This window comes from Podarcis cretensis (assembly GCF_951804945.1).
Source record: "Podarcis cretensis genome assembly, chromosome: 1".
NCBI classification, from domain to species: domain Eukaryota; kingdom Metazoa; phylum Chordata; class Lepidosauria; order Squamata; family Lacertidae; genus Podarcis; species Podarcis cretensis.
The window spans coordinates 107,014,090-107,030,106 of record NC_137170.1 but is presented as its reverse complement, the minus strand read 5'-3'; the positions used below and the strand labels follow the sequence as shown (position 1 = coordinate 107,030,106).

Sequence of the window (16,017 nt, the reverse complement as noted above, 5' to 3'; positions counted from 1 at the left end):
AGGTAAAGGTACCCCTGACTGTTAGGTCCAGCCATGGTTCCACCCATTTCATGGGGAAAGAACACCATGTAGAATGTGGAATAACCAGCAACAGGACCATATACCGAACACTGCATGCAATCCTCATACAACATCTGGAAAGCCAAAGGTTCCCCATCCCTGCTTTTAAAGCTAACATTCAATAACTGGCATTCACTATAAGCAAAAATATCAAGTTGTGAAGGGACGCTGCTGTTGATTCCACAACATATTTAACTCAAAACCATTAGTTCACATTGCAGCCACACCTACTGTACCTCAGACAAGTCTTGCTTCATAATGTTGCAGCTAATTTGTCTCAATGCCACATGTGCAAAGCTAAATGGAAAGGAAAAAGAGAGGCAGGAGAGGGCTACATGCTACCATGTTCCTGCCTCCAACTAAAGTTGCCTATTAGACTCAAGGGATTGGGAGTCGACTACTGAGCCCCATAAACTGTGCAAGGTTGAAATTATTGCCTTACCACAATGTTTAATTCCTGCTTAGTAATTCAACTAGTTTGCAGGTTTTACCTGCAGCAATGTATTCAAGGTTTGGATAAAGCATTGTCTCAGTTAGATATGTGATTCCATTCAATAAACCAAGTTATTGCCTTGCATTTAATGCCCATCTCATTTTTCAGAATGAAATAAAGTTCATTCCTTTTTTTAAAAAAAAGAAAAGAAAATCAATGTTCTTTTGATACTGGTACACACATAAGGTTCTATAACCATCAATGCAGATCCAAATGCCTTTCCACAATCCTATGTCGTCCAAAACAAAAAGAAAGAGTACCTAGATCTAAAGTGAACATGTAAAGGAAAACTGCTTCAAAGAGCAGCGGCTTTAGCAAAAACGTTTCAAGCCTGTAAACATCAAGAGTAAGAAAGACATTTTTTAAAAAAAATTTCCACGTAAATATATAAGCTTGTTTTAAGAAGAAAACAGAAATCCCTGACTATTAATGTTATTGGCACGATGTCCTGTAAATGCCTCAACCAAATACAGTTACTTCTTTTTACACTAATATTGTCATTTCAAAAGCTTTGGAAACAATTATAATATGTAGCAATTGAGTTGATGATGATAATGAAACATGTTAATCCTTTTTTTAAAAAAAAAAAATGTAGCAACTGAGTTGATAAAGTTGATAATAATGAAACATGTTAACCTTTTTTTTAAAAAAAGTATCTTCCTTCTATTGGCAGCATGTGCAGACAGAGAGATTTGTTAAACTATAAACTTTAGCCAAAGTTCCTTCATAGTGATGAGATACCTAAGAAGAAGAAGAGAACGCTCCTGTGGCTTTTCGCTGGGCTTTTGCTAGTTCAGTCAGCAGAGCATGAGAATCTTGATTTCAGAGTTATGGGCTTGAGACACGTTTAGCAGAAGATTCCTGCACCCCAGAGGGCTGGACTAAGATGACCCTTGGGGTCCCTTCCAACTTTACAGTTCTATGATTCTATGAATGTCTGTCAAAAAGACAGCTTCAGCAGCTGTAGATTTTCCCATCCCTGTCCCACAGATGTTAAGATTTAAGAACCCTCTTCCCAACACATTGTATATGATCGGCCTAAAGGTAAAGGGACCCCTGACCATTAGGTCCAGTCATGACCGACTCTGGGGTTGCAGCGCTCATCTCGCTTTATTGGCCGAGGGAGCCGGCGTACAGCTTCCGGGTCATGTGGCCAGCATGACTAAGCTGCTTCTGGTGAACCACAGGAGCACACGGAAATGCCGTTTACCTTCCCGCTGGAGCAGTACCTATCTATCTACTTGCACTTTGATGTGCTTTTGAACTGCTAGGTTGGCAGGAGCAGGGACCGAGCAATGGGAGCTCACCCCTTTGCAGGGATTCGAACCGCTGACCTTCTGATCGGCAAGTTCCTAGGCTCTGTGGTTTAACTCACAGTGCCACCTGTGTCCCCCATGATCAGCCTAATTAGAGCAATTAGAGATCAAGAATTTGAAGCAGAAGCCTTTTAAAGAGAAGGGGGGGAGTTGGCCGCACATGCACAGGTAGGCACCACCTACCCAGAGCAGAAGTCAGTAAAAGCCATATGTAAACTTCATTTCAAAGCAAAAGAAAATGTTTTGTCAATGAACATGCAGTGACGGGGAGGGGGGTTAGAGTCTGCAAAGGTGCAATTGCCAAAGGGGCTTTAAACTCAATGATCATTTTCACATCTACCGTGAAAGCACTTCTCCCAAGGTGCTACAGAGGTTGCAGGGAAAAGCATGTCTATTTCACAGTTGTTCTTAGCTGCATGACAAGAAAATGCACAACTAGTGTTGAATTTTCCAAGATTAACAGCCAGGTGCTGTTCCCACCCTAGCACTTTCACCTTAAAAAGGAAGGAGGGAGGGGAAAGTTCACCTATATAAATGCACAGAAGTTTGGCAACTCTATAGAAATACATGGGTTTTCAACACCCCCCCCCCAAAAAAAAAAAACTGTCTGCTGAAATAAAAATAACAGTACACACATTTTCCTATGTTGATATCCCGTGGTTATTACCAGTGAACACAATACTGCTCAGGCTGAACTACTTGCAAACCAAAATGAATCCTACACACACACACACACACACACCAGAAGAGGGCATGTTCAAAATGCAGTAGTCACCTAATAACTATTATTCACACACCCCTTTTCTATAGGTTTATCCTGATTATTCCTGTTTCATTAATCATTTTTCACTCAGTATTTTCAGGTGATTAGTAATATTCCCAAATATTCAGCTTTTCATTTTGCAACAAATGAAGTTTAATGAGAGATTCAGCGGCTGATTCTGCTATTCAATACCATATGTCTAACAGAAGTATAAACTATTTTTTTTTTTTATAACTACCCATGAATGATCATGAATCTTAGTGGAAGAGGTGTAACCTTCGGGGAATCTGAATGTAAGATTTCAAATTTAAACATATGGGAGACACATTTATTAATAGCACATATATTGCCTTCCCATTGCAGAATAGTGCCCGAGATGGTGTATTTTTAACTAGATTAAAACCTAATACATAAACTAAGGAAGCAGTAGAAATTTTAAAAAAGCAGGGTTCAGCTAAGCTCAAAGTCCCATTGAAATAAAGATAAAAACCACCTGGCGATCAGGGAGAGCGCAAAGCAGACCTTCTGAGATACCCAAACTCTGGACTGCTGACAATCAGCTCAGTTGGTTAGAGAGTACTGCTTATAACACCAAGATGGCAGGTTCGATCGCCATATGGGCCACCTGCATATTCCTGCACTGCAGGGGGTTGGACTTGATGAGTCTTGAGGTCCCTTCCAACACTCCGATTCTATTATGATTCTATGGACACCTCTGTGGACAAGGTCCTCTCACACATATCCACCAACTGAACTTCAGATGGTTGCAGGATGCAAAAAAAGACCCTCCTTAATGACCTGTGGATGTTAAGTGATACCTACTGAATGGATAATCCACATTAAATGTGAAACCTAACCATGGGTTTGACAACAAGTGCACACCCAACAAAGGATAGCCTATCCCATTTCCCTCCTTAGTATTGCATTTGTATCCTGCATTCCTGTGACGCTTTGAGTTTGCAGATGTTCTAAGGCTTCAGAAATCTTCCATCGGGCTGCCTTGGAATAAAAACTGCACTGGGATCTACCTCAAGATGGAGCATGAAAAGAAGTAGCAGACTTTCCCGGAGGTTTTCCTGAATGCTATTGCAGATTTCAAGGGACGTGGGTGGCACTGTGGGTTAAACCACAGAGCCTGGGACTTGCCGATCAGAAGGTTGACGGTTTGAATCCCCGCAATGGGGTGACGGTTTGAATCCCCGCAACGGGGTGACGGTTTGAATCCTTGCAACAGGGTGATGGTTTGAATCCCCGCAACGGGGTGAGCTCCTGTTGCTTGGTCCCTGCTCCTCCAACCTAGCAGTTCGAAAGCATGTCAAAGTGCAAGTAGATAAATAGGTACTGCTCTGGCGGGAAGATAAAAGGCGTTTCTGTGAGCTGCTCTGGTTCGCCAGAAGCAGCTTAGTCATGACCCGGAAGCTGTACGCCGGCTCCCTCGGCCAATAAAGCGAGATGAGCACCGCAACCCCAAAGTCGGTCACAACTGGACCTAACGGTCAGGGGTCCCTTTAACTTTACTATGCAGACTTCAGGCTACATCTACAGATACTGGGATGAAGAACCACAGAACTTTTGGAAATATAAATTCCACTAGTTTCCATTCAAAGGTAGAATTCTAGGTTAAGAAGATTGCTGTTAGAAATATTTTGTTTCTGAACCATTTGCATAAAAAGGGACAAAGTGATAGCAGGCCTAAGCATGCTTACTTAGAAGCAAGTCCCACTAATTCAATGTTACTCCAGCCTTGCCATTGTAGCCAGAATGTTTCATTTCAAGGGGCATACAAAAACTGAAATGTAGCATCCTGGTTTCAGACACCAAGGCAATGTGAAGTCTCTCCTCTATCCAGGCACTGTTACCATGCTTGGTCCTCTGTTATTCTTGTATCAGTAGCCTTCTTGTGAAACTTTGCAAGTTGAAACTGTCATCATATGAAGGAGGGCACTGATGGAAATGATGGATCATGTCCACCTCCCTCCCTCTCCTGGAGGTAGACTATGGCTGTTAAAGGCTTCAAACTCAAATCCATCGTGCTCCACTAGATCTCATCCAGTAAATCTCACACTCTAGGCTCCAGGGTATGTTTCTGAAGGCACACAAAGCCACTATCCTGCTGAGCCTAAACAGGCCTGGTCAGTATCTGGTTTGGTCACTACCTCTGGTCCACTGTGGGTTCCATGGTGGAAGAATGCAATGAAATTAAAAATGATTAAGTCATAAGCTGTCAAACAAACATGAAATATATGTTAGCCTGGTATAACATGCTCTTAAAGTCTATAGCACACATACCCTTAAATATTCGCTCGAATGAGCAACCCCTAGAGCCAACCCAAATCATTTAGTTGCCTGTGGTTGTGCGGCAAATCATGTACTTCTCCCCAAGTCAAGGTGCACAGTACCCAAGGCCAATCAAGTTATTTTAGCAGTTGAGGCAGAACAGCCCACAAATGCCTCTTCCTCCAACCATCTGCAGACTTTTCTTGACTACCTGAAGCAGCAACCTCACTCTGCCCTGGCAGCTCCCTCTACCCCTTGGCAGCTTAAGAGCCACAAATCAAACCTATGGTACCCACCATACAATCAACACAGATAAACTATATTTTCTTGGAAGCCTTAAGCTGAAAGTGTGTGTTGAACAAAACAGCGCATGACACATCATTCTTATTTCCAGCTTTATTCTCCTAAAGGGTAGCAGTTTCTGTTCTGACTCCTTGCATGACTCTCCTCCAAGACCAGATATATAATATTCTGTTTTATCATTATGCTACATTTCCTCAAGACTAATGATAGACTCAATATTCATATTCAAACCCAGATTTGCTGTCTAGCACTCATAGAATGCTTTGATCTTGGCACCTTCCTATGGCAAAGAAATCTATTCTTAAAAAGAAATCCAGTCAAAATGAAAGGTTTTTTTATAGGGGGAAAAATAAGGTAGTAAAGAAACAGTAGTAAAATGAGAATTCTACAACAATATCTAAGCAACACATGTCAGCATGTGTCTGCTTTACAATCAATTTTCAGAAAAAAGTATTTCAAGCTTTATTTCTTTTGTGAAACAATGAATCAGTATAAGATCCAAGTAGTTTGATGAAAAGAGTTTCCCAGCTTCCCGCAGTCTGAATGTTGCATCCCTCGAGCTATTGCTAGTAGGTGAAACTTTATATTCAGCCAAATATTGTTTCAGATCATTGATTTTTACACAAATTTCTTGCTGTGTACCATATTCCCAGAGGCTCACTTAGAACAATATATGCCACCTACCATGACTCTGAAGTACCTCTATCATCTACCATGACTTTGAAACACCAAACTTATTTTCTGTTCTAACTCTTCTATAACTGTGGGCACGAAAGTGGTCTTGAAGATGTTACAGAAATTTTGGCTTTTCATCGGTGAGGGGAAAGGGAGACAGATACCCTGAACTTATGCATGCTTGCTTTGAAATAAAAAGAAAGAAGGAAGTCTCACCACATTCAAAAAGACTCTACAGAATTGCAGTTTAGAGAGATTTCTGCACGCTTGCTCAGGGGTGAATCCTACTGGAGCTGACTCTGAAGGAAGAATACTCAGTACTGCAATCAGTTTCAACCAAGCGTACATAGAATCTTTCTGCAATCCCAAACACACTTAGCTCCATTGGGATTTGGGTCTATGTGTGGAATATATATACAAGCCATCTAGGCTTTGCACAAGAGTTAAGTGCATACAAGATTCACAAAACATGTTAGAAACGTACAGAGTCATATTTCTAAAGGCAATGATATTCTTGGCTAAGATTTTGCATCCTTCACAAATGCCTTTAGTACATACTCCCCCCCCCATGGGGTTGTATTGGAGACAGTGCCCCTTATTTTGTCAAGTAACAGGAAGCCAAGGAGCAACTGCACACAAAATATTTAAAGGGCAATGGGAGAATATTAAGGCAAACCAAGTGATTCATTTTTATAAATGAAAAGTCTGGTAGTTCAAGCATCTCTGTGTGTGGAAGAACATCTAATCTGAGTATTCTGCACCAGATCTCATACCAACAAAGGCCAATAATGGTTCTCCATTAATGTGGGAGAAGGCACTTTAGGCATACTTCAGAGCTCCTCTTGCACACATCCCAAGGCTGAACCCCTCCATTAAAAGGCTCATCCTTCATATTATATGCCAGCCGAGCCCTTAGTTCTGAACATTTTCTAACTCTCTGTATCTATCTCCTTGCTCATCGTTAAACATGAGTGGCGATCTGAACCGGTCGTGAAGAGAAGCATCCTTTTAGAGTCGCAAAATCCCTTCACACCAACAATCACTCAGGAATGAAGTGGGAGGGAGAGACAGAGAGGCATCACGAATCGAGCTGTCCTTTATCTCCCCCAGCCACGCACCTCATCTGGAGCCCATGACCTGCAGCTAAGAAGCACAGGGCGGGCAGCCCACAGAACTCTCCTTGAGAAAGCATCCCCAGGCAGCGAACGGAGGCGAATCAAGGAAGGCGCCTCGATCCCGGGTCACCTTTGGCACTGCACCGTACCCAGAATCCCACCACTGCCTGCGCCTCATCTCACCCGCGCGCGCCCCGAGTCCCACGGAAGGCGCACTGCACCCTCGGCTGTGTCTGAAAAGAGAGACGTCCCGATCCCCCCCGTGTCACCAAGAAGCAGCCAAACGGGCCGAGCACAACCGGCAGCCTGAGCTACGGAACCTCTCCGTCGAAGGAGAGGAGCCAGCGACCACGCTATGACTACTACTATTATTATCACCACAACCACCCATTCTATTATTATTATTATTATTATTTCCGACTGGAAGACCAGCGCGCCCTCCTCGCCCTCATCTCACCAAACACGGCCGGTTCTCCACGCCGAACACGGCTCCACGCTGCGGCGAAATGTGGAAGGCTCTCTCTCGCGCGCGCACACCCGTTGCTCGAGAAAGAGGAGGGAAAGTTCGGGCCGCTCGCTCGCTCGCTCGCCTGCCTGCCTGCCTGGCAGCCTCTGCAAACAAGCCCCGGAGCTGGAGCTCCGCCGCGCGCTCTCTCCAGAAAAGAAGCCGCCGCCAGACGAGCGAGCAGAAGCGCTGCCCGAAGTTGCGAGCGTCGCCGCCTGCCGCCCCAAACACACACGCGTCCACGCACGCCCCTGGCTAAGGAGCTACCCCAGCGCCTCAGTCGCCCTCCCCTTCGGCTTTCGCTGCGGCTCACCTGCGAAGAGACAGCTCGCCTCGCCGCGCTGTTCCTCTGAGGAAAGACTTGAAGCGGCAGGATTTGGGGTAGGGGGGGGGGGTTCTCCCTTCTCGCCCCCCCGCAAAAATAAAAACTGCCCCACCACCCCCAAATTCGAAAGGTCACGCTCGCCCGGGGAAAGCCCCTCGCGCTGCTCCCCCCGCGGCCACAGGAGGCTCCTTCATCTCGCAGAAGATGCCCGCTTCGCCTCCGAGTCCGGGGCGGAGGGAGAGCTCCCTCTCTCTCAGCACCTGGCCATCTCCCGGCGCCGCTGGGTACTAGTACCAGTAATAATAACAATAAGCAGCGGCCGCGATAAAAGCGGCTAGGTCACGCCCCCCCCCCCCTCGTCCCGGCTCCTCCTATAGGAGCCGCCGGGAGGCTCGGCTTGCGCACGATGGTAGCCTTTACGTAACCTCTCCTCCTCCTCACCCACAGAAGAAGAGAAAGGAGAGGGAGAGCGGAGCCGGCCAATGGGAGCGCGTGGCAGAGGCTTTGGCCCCGCCTCCCGAGCCTCCTTCCATCGCCGAGCAAAGCCTGGAGAGCTTTCTTCTTCCTCCGGCCGCTAGGTCTGTTGACGTAACCAGCCCGCCCTTCTGCATCTCTCTTGAGCCGCCTTCACGCAGCCGTCCAAGCGCTTCCCCAGAGGCAGAAGCTCAAAGCAAAATAAAGGGTTGGGGTGGGGGGGGGTGGGATTCCCGCGATGATTGGACCCCTGAGTCCGCTAATGCCGCTATTCTGGTGCGCGGACTTGACGTGCTTTTTCATCGGCATGGGAATCATCAGTAGGATTGCTACGCGATGCATGGACCTAGGAAGTGCTTTATTTTTAAGGGATGGCAATGGGGAGGGGAATCACCTGTCCAATGTTTTTCTAAAGGCATCTTCCTGGGTGGCCATTGGTTATGGCTGGGTAACCAAGGAAGCAAAGAGTAGAAATAAATGGACAGTTCTCACAGGGGGAGGTATGGAAGAAGTCGACTCCCCAAATGATTTGTATTGAGACCTCTGCTTTTTAAACTTGTCCATAAATGACCTGGAGTTAAAGGTGAGCACTGAGGAGACCCAGTATATGGCAATACATGTTTCAGCGTGGTCGAAACCAAGAGCTATTGCAAGGAGCTCCAGATGGATCTCTCCAAAGTTAAATATGGGTGTTAAAACAGCAAATGTGGTTCAGTGTGAGCAAGTGTAGACACTGCAACCTTACTTCACATATATTATGGGGTGTGAGCTGGTTGGTGGAGGCTGGCTAGAAAGGGGATTTGGGGGTCATTCTGAATGACTGAATGTCAACTAAGGATGGAGAAGGAATTCAGTCTTTTGATACAGAGGGATGCCAACAACAGGTGCCTTGTTAGAACAGGAATTCCTCCTGCTCTCATATAGAAGAGAAAACATTCCTTCACCAAAGAAAACTGCTGTGGACTTTGGCCATCATCTAAAAAAATAAAAACCAACAACCAGCCAATTTCAGAGTGGTTGTTTTCATACAAATTTAATCCATTCTTTGTTTTGATTAAAATTGATATGACTGGTTGCCAATCTTTTATTAATGTGATGACAGCCTTAATACAGCACCACCACCCCAACAGTGCCTTCCAGATACCAGGGAGACTGCAACTCCCATCTTCCCTTACTGTTGCCCATGCTGGCTGGGGCTGCTGGGAATCGGAGTCCAACAACTTCTGGATGGCACCCAGTTGGGAAAGTTTCTTTTTTAGGACAACAAGACATTCCTCATCCACGTGGCACACAGATAAAAAGGAGAGAAAAGATATGGAGATACTGAGCCACTGTGTGTTGGAGAAGGAATTGGGGTGAGAAAGGAAGAGTATGTTCAAATGCCATGTCACATAGTATTAGAGTGGACTCATGAGTATATCCCAGTATAATTATGGGTCTTTCTTTAAAGCAGCATGGGCTTTTTACCCACATAAAATAAAAAATAATCAAAGATACAATAGCAAAATAAATTGCTATTGGTTTAAATTGTAATATATAACCTTCTAGAATTGCATTCTAGGACGATGTTCAGACGATGAGCTCTAACCTGGTTTTCTTTCCTGTGCGTGGTTATTAATTGGAGGCATCCACAAGGTCAAATGCACTTGAATAAAAATTAAAAACATAAACAACTTCTCATTAGTTTCTAAAAAAAGAAAGTTGGGGAGGGGCAATCACTTCTATATCCCGTCAACTGTGGTTGTCATGTCAGCAGAGTTAAAGCAAAAAGAGTTATTATTTCAATTACTCTAGCATTTGCTGAAAATACCACATTCTGTTTATTCATTTTATTACGATTTTGACTGCAGAGCTTCAGGTAATCCAGGCTTTGATATCAATTATAAAGCTCACAACTTGTAGTTTTTACATTTAAAAACCAAAGCTGCTTGTTAATTTTGCATGGCACAATGATTTTCTTGACAGATAACAACCTAATACTATGATGAGGAATACATTCTTATTTTAAAAGTCTTTGATAATTTGAGATTCTCTCTCTCTCTCTCTCTCTCTCTCACACACACACACACACACACACACACACGAAGGTTGAAGTAACCTTGCATTCACATATTTTAATGAAATGTATTCCCTTTGTGTCCCTCACACAAATCTTAGTACCTTTTTAAAAAGCTAGACGAGACACTCAGTCCACTGTTCTAATATTGTGGCTGTGTGCAATGATAAACTACGTATTTTTGGCAGTAGTCCAGCTCTTTCAAGACTTTAAATTTTTCAGGACTCTTAGAGAATACTGTCTAGTTCATGTGATTTATCACAATATAATATCTGAGCTATTTTCTTGGGTACTTCAGCACTGGATGTCTCACCTTTATTGCCTCTGGAGAGTAAATTCAGAGTACAAGGTAGAAAGAAAGAAAGAAAGAAAGAGGGGGATGGAGGTTAGAAGATCTTTTGTTTCCACACTCCCTCACTTGTTCCTTCCTGTGTATATCAGTCTTATGGATGGCGGCAAACAGATTGAGATTGAATCCTGACAAGACAGAAGTACTGTTTTTGGGGGACAGGAGGCAGGCAGGTGTGGAGGATTCCCTGGTCCTGAATGGGGTAACTGTGCCCCTGAAGGACCAGGTGCGTAGCCTGGGAGTCATTTTGGACTCACAGCTGTCCATGGAGGCACAGGTTAAATCCGTGTCCAGGGCAGCTGTGTACCAGCTCCATCTGGTACGCAGGCTGAGACCCTATCTGCCTGTGGACTGCCTTGCCAGAGTGGTGCATGCTCTGGTTATCTCCCGCTTGGACTACTGCAATGCGCTCTACGTGGGGCTACCTTTGAAGGTGACCCGGAAACTACAACTAATCCAGAATGCAGCAGCCAGACTGGTGACTGGGAGTGGCCGCCGAGACCATATAACACCAGTCTTGAAAGACCTACATTGGCTCCCAGTACGTTTCCGAGCACAATTCAAAGTATTGGTGCTGACCTTTAAAGCCCTAAACGGCCTCGGTCCAGTATACTTGAAGGAGCGTCTCCACCCCCATCGTTCTACCTGGACACTGAGGTCCAGTGCCGAGGGCCTTCTGGTGCTTCCCTCACTGCGAGAAGCCAAGTTACAGGGAACCAGGCAGAGGGCCTTCTCGGTAGTGGCGCTCGCCCTGTGGAATGCCCTTCCACCAGATGTCAAAGAGAACAACAACTACCAGACTTTTAGAAGACATCTGAAGGCAGCCCTGTTTAGGGAAGCTTTTAATGTTTGATGTATCACAGTATTTTAATATTCTTTTGGATGCCACCCAGAGTGGCTGGGGAAACCCAGCCAGATGGGCGGGGTATAAATAATAAATTATTATTATTATTATTATTATTATTATTATTATTATTCTGTTTTAGAAATGCTTGCTCTGCTTCTTTGCCAGAGATTGCTTTCTTCTTCTTAGTACTGTAGTTGAGAGGAGGATTAGTACAGTGGTACCTCGGGTTACAAACACTTCGGGTTACAAACTCCGCTAACCTGGAAGTAGTACCTTGGGTTAAGAACTTTACTTCAGGATGAGAACAGAAATCTTGCTCCGGCTGTGCAGTGCAGTGGGCGGCCCCATTAGCTAAAGTGGTACCTCAGGTTAAGAACAGTTTCAGGTTAAGAACGGACCTCCAGAACGAATTAAGTTCTTAACCAGAGGTACCACAGTACAGCTCAAGTCACCCACTGCCCCATGCATGCTTTCTCTTTCACTAGGCTAATGTAGTGGAAGCAAATAGCTTCCATATTTTTTGGCACAGGTTTTCCAAGCTCTTTTGCAAAGCTTTTGTTAATTAGAGACTCAAGCCCTATGGCAGAGATGGGAGGCGTGTGGCCCACCCAATGTTGCTGCACTACAACTCACATAATCCCAAACCATTGACTGCACTGACTGATGGGAGTTGGAGTCCAAAAACACCTAGAGCAGCACAACATTTCCTTATGAAATGACCCTTTTATCCCAGGGTTGGACAATTTCACCCTAAAGTGCCAACCATCCATTGGTCCTTTTAGTTCTAATGGCCCTGCTGACTCTGTAAGTTTTCATGGCGCTCATGTGGTGTCAAACTTCCACTGGGAAAGTGAGGAAGCTGTAGAGACTTTCCTCAAGTTCATCTTCCTGGCTCTCATCAGGCTGAATGTGGTGAAGAGTGTAGTGCCCTATTATGTGTAGAAGCTGGAGGCTGCTGTTCTGTGTGATACTGAAAATAAATTCAAAGGCATGCCCATCACAACTATATAACAGAAGGGCTCAATTCCTCCAGAGCTGGGAAATTAAAAAAAAAATGGTTGACTTTGCCATCACATACAACTGTGATGGCAAAGTCAACCATTTTCCTTATATGCCATATATACACCGCTTTAAGCAGCTGTGGCTTCCCTCAAAGAATCCTGGGAGCTGTAGTTTGTTAAGTGTCAGGCAGCAGAGGAACCAACCCCCATGTCAGGTTGCCAGGAATGGACAAGACAAGGAAAAGTCTTTACCATCTGCTTTTTATTCAATATTCACAGAGAGAGGCTTGGGAATGCAGCCTGTTGGAACAATGACATTGTCCCAAGTGAGTCTCCACCCACTCTGTCTCTCCCACCTTCTCATGCATGAGTGCTACATGTGCTAAGAAGTGTCCTCTGCCTTTGCGCTCTTTGCTCTCTTACTTTCAATGCTTGCCAGGTTCTGGGAGAGGGAGGGTCTGGAATGCTTTCTAAAGACACTGTGTCAGTCAGCTGTTGCCCCCCTGGTGCTTCTTCTTCATCCTCCTCCTTTCCTATTATTTCCCAGCTTTCCCCCTCATCTGCCTCTGAGCTTTGATCTCCCTCAAACCCCTGTTGTAATTCTGAACTGTCTTCTTCTTCTCTGGAAGGGTCAGGCTTTGGAGGCGGTCTCCACCATTCCTCCTCTGCCCAGTACCTGACATCAAGCTGGGCTGAGGGCGGTTAGGAGATCCCTATTCCTCTCCGAAGCTACGAACATGAGTCTGACCAAACTGCGGGAGGCAGTGGAAGACAGGAGTGCCTGGCGTGCTCTGGTCCATGGGGGTCACGAAGAGTCGGACATGACTAAACGACTAAACAACAATTCCTCTCCCAATTTCTGAAGTGGATTAACAATCAATCCTTCTCTGAGAACTCTGAGAATTGTAGCTGTATTGGGTGGGTTGGAGCCTTCCAACAACTCTCAACACCCTCAGCAACCTCCACGCCCCAGGCTTCTTTGGCAGACGCCATGACTGTTGAAAGTGGTATGAAACTGCTTTAAACGGATAGTGCCTCTGGAGCAATTCCACTATTATTGTAAAAAGAAAAAGAAAAAAAAGCCACCTCATATGCATATTTATTAAGCATTCATTATGTCCTAAGACAGATTGGCTGGTATTCAAAAGAAGCCACCTTTGGTATTAACAGGAAGCTAATTTACTTATCACCATATTTCTTCATGTTCAATCAAACTTTCTCCTCCCGAGTAAAAGATTTATTGCCTATTTCTTCCCAATGTGCATTTTCATTTGTATAACTGACAGGTTCAGTGGCTGAAAAGGAGCATGTGAGTTTTCTTCCAATCAAGGCACCCATCTTGGTGACATTTATTACAAGTTTATTACTTTCATACTCATCTCAGCAAAGCTCTGTCAGTCTTTGTAGGAGTGTCTAAAACATAGCTTTGTGCTACCTGTGACTTCTCATTAATTTTATTCTGGCTTCTCATTTAGAGCTGTTCTTTTTTAAAAAAACCACAATCCAGGGAACATAAAATCATACTCCAATTAAAGGCGGGGAACTAATTTAACAGTGGGGGAAGGAGGCAGCTTAGGAATTTTTCCACAGCCAGACTGCAGAGAAAAATAAATTACACAAATAACCATAGAATAGTAAGAAAAATCATGTTCTGTAGAAATGCGGCTTATTTCAAATTCTGAAGTGAAAGTCAGAATGCCCATTTCATCCATTTTAACTCAGCAGAGTTAACTCAATGGCTTCCTAAATGTTCTTATTAATAATACTGAGTTCAGTGGCTTTGTAAATGTTCCTTTTAATATTAAGTTCACTGGAGGTTTACTCCCAAGTGAGTTTGCGTAGGAACACCCTGTGAGGTATATGTCACACTACAGACCTTCCACAGCCAAAGCATTAATGGAGCAGAATGCTTGGATCCTGAGAAAATTCAAAATTCTGCAAACTGGTGCAGAAAAAGAGACTAATTCTGAATGCTTTTGAAAGCAAACACTTTCTGAACTCAGGAACAAAGCGTAGATGCTTATAGCTAATGTGATGCCAACTTCACCCAACAGGAACTGATGAGAATAAATGCCAGTGGGTTCTGGAAAATATAGATATATGGATGCAACAAACAGCAGAAGAGCATATTGAAAATAAAATAATTTGGAAATTGTCTTCTAAACATGACAGATGGGACACACAGAAGAGATTAAGCTTAAGTCTATTTTCATTCTAGCCATGTAGACATAACGCTCCAGAGCATATGAATAGTAGAAGAAGAAAAAATATGGATCGCAAGCTAATTATAAAAGATAAAAATTACTCTAAGATGAAGATAGAAATCTCTCAAGTGCTCTTCCACTGAGTCATAATTTTAGCAAATCAGGAGTGAAATAAAAGGCCATCTTTAAAAGTCAGTCATGAATATAACATCATGAATCAAATTGTCAGTGGAAGAAGTGATTTCCTTCTTAAGATCAATACATTTTCCAAATCATAACCATTTACATGATACGTTATAAGGAAATTGGAAACACAATCCTCCTAATAGAGCTTCCCTAATTGGGTGGCAGGTGGTAATCTGAGAATCAGCAGAAAGGAAATTTAAATTCACAGGTCCTAGAAAGGTGTTTTTTTAAAAAACAAATCAAAAAAACAAAACCCAGATACTGTATGCTTATACAATACAATAACCATCCCAAATTGAAGTCAAAAAAGGAAATGTATGGAAACAATCCATAAACTCATATGAGATGTCCTTAGGGGTTTTTTTTTGGGGGGGGAGCCCTCAAGGGACAATGATTTCAGAAGAAGAAAACAGTACACACTGTTTTCTTAATTATCTTGTGCCCTATTGTAAATCATTTATCCCCAAATTAGATTGGAAACTTAAATAGAGAGTCTTCTCAACTGAGAAGCATTTCATATTGTTTGGAGAGGCAACAGCAGCTTCATTATGCCATGTCATTAAGAAAAAAACATCCTAAGCCTCACTTCTCTCCAATATATTGTCAGAGAGCTTGTAGCAAATTATGCACAGCTGGGTGGACAAGTGGCAGCATTGGTGGATGTGACTTAAATAAACACAGCTGCAATAGGTACATGGCATATACGCTGTGTGTGTGTGTTCATCTTCATGCTCATACAGGCTGATGTGCAGCTGTGGAAGTGAAGACAGATAATGAAAAAGCCGTATTTGGACAGCATTAGTTGGAATGAATAGTTTTCTGCAGTGACTGTGCTGTGGTTGTTCTGACCGCACAGATGCAACGGGGGGTGGCGGCGGGGACGGGACGCTGCCATCTTTATAGATCCTTATTTAGACATGACAGCTAATGGAGCCTTCATGCCTATGGGGCAAACAGACCTTGAGAAACTACCAGATGCTGTGGCCCAGGGTAAACAAGGCCATCATATTTGTCTTCTGCTAGTAAGTCCCCAGAAACATAGGAGAAGTTAGGGCAGGGATGGGGAAC

General features: G+C 43.9%; 1 protein-coding gene across 2 annotated transcripts in view; it reads right to left on the bottom strand.

Annotated features, from left to right (window-relative positions):
* Positions 1-8,247, bottom strand: part of GALNT13 (polypeptide N-acetylgalactosaminyltransferase 13) — a 161,389-nt gene extending 153,142 nt beyond the window's left edge. Inside the window, exon 1 of one of the 2 annotated variants that reach the window (XM_079979338.1) lies at positions 7,821-8,247. The gene's annotated coding sequence lies outside the window, so the exon portion shown is untranslated. Of the gene's footprint in view, positions 1-7,459; positions 7,571-7,820 lie in introns of those variants that run through there. The other variant, XM_079979339.1, reaches the window with a different exon arrangement.
* Between the last annotated feature and the right edge of the window lie 7,770 nt (positions 8,248-16,017).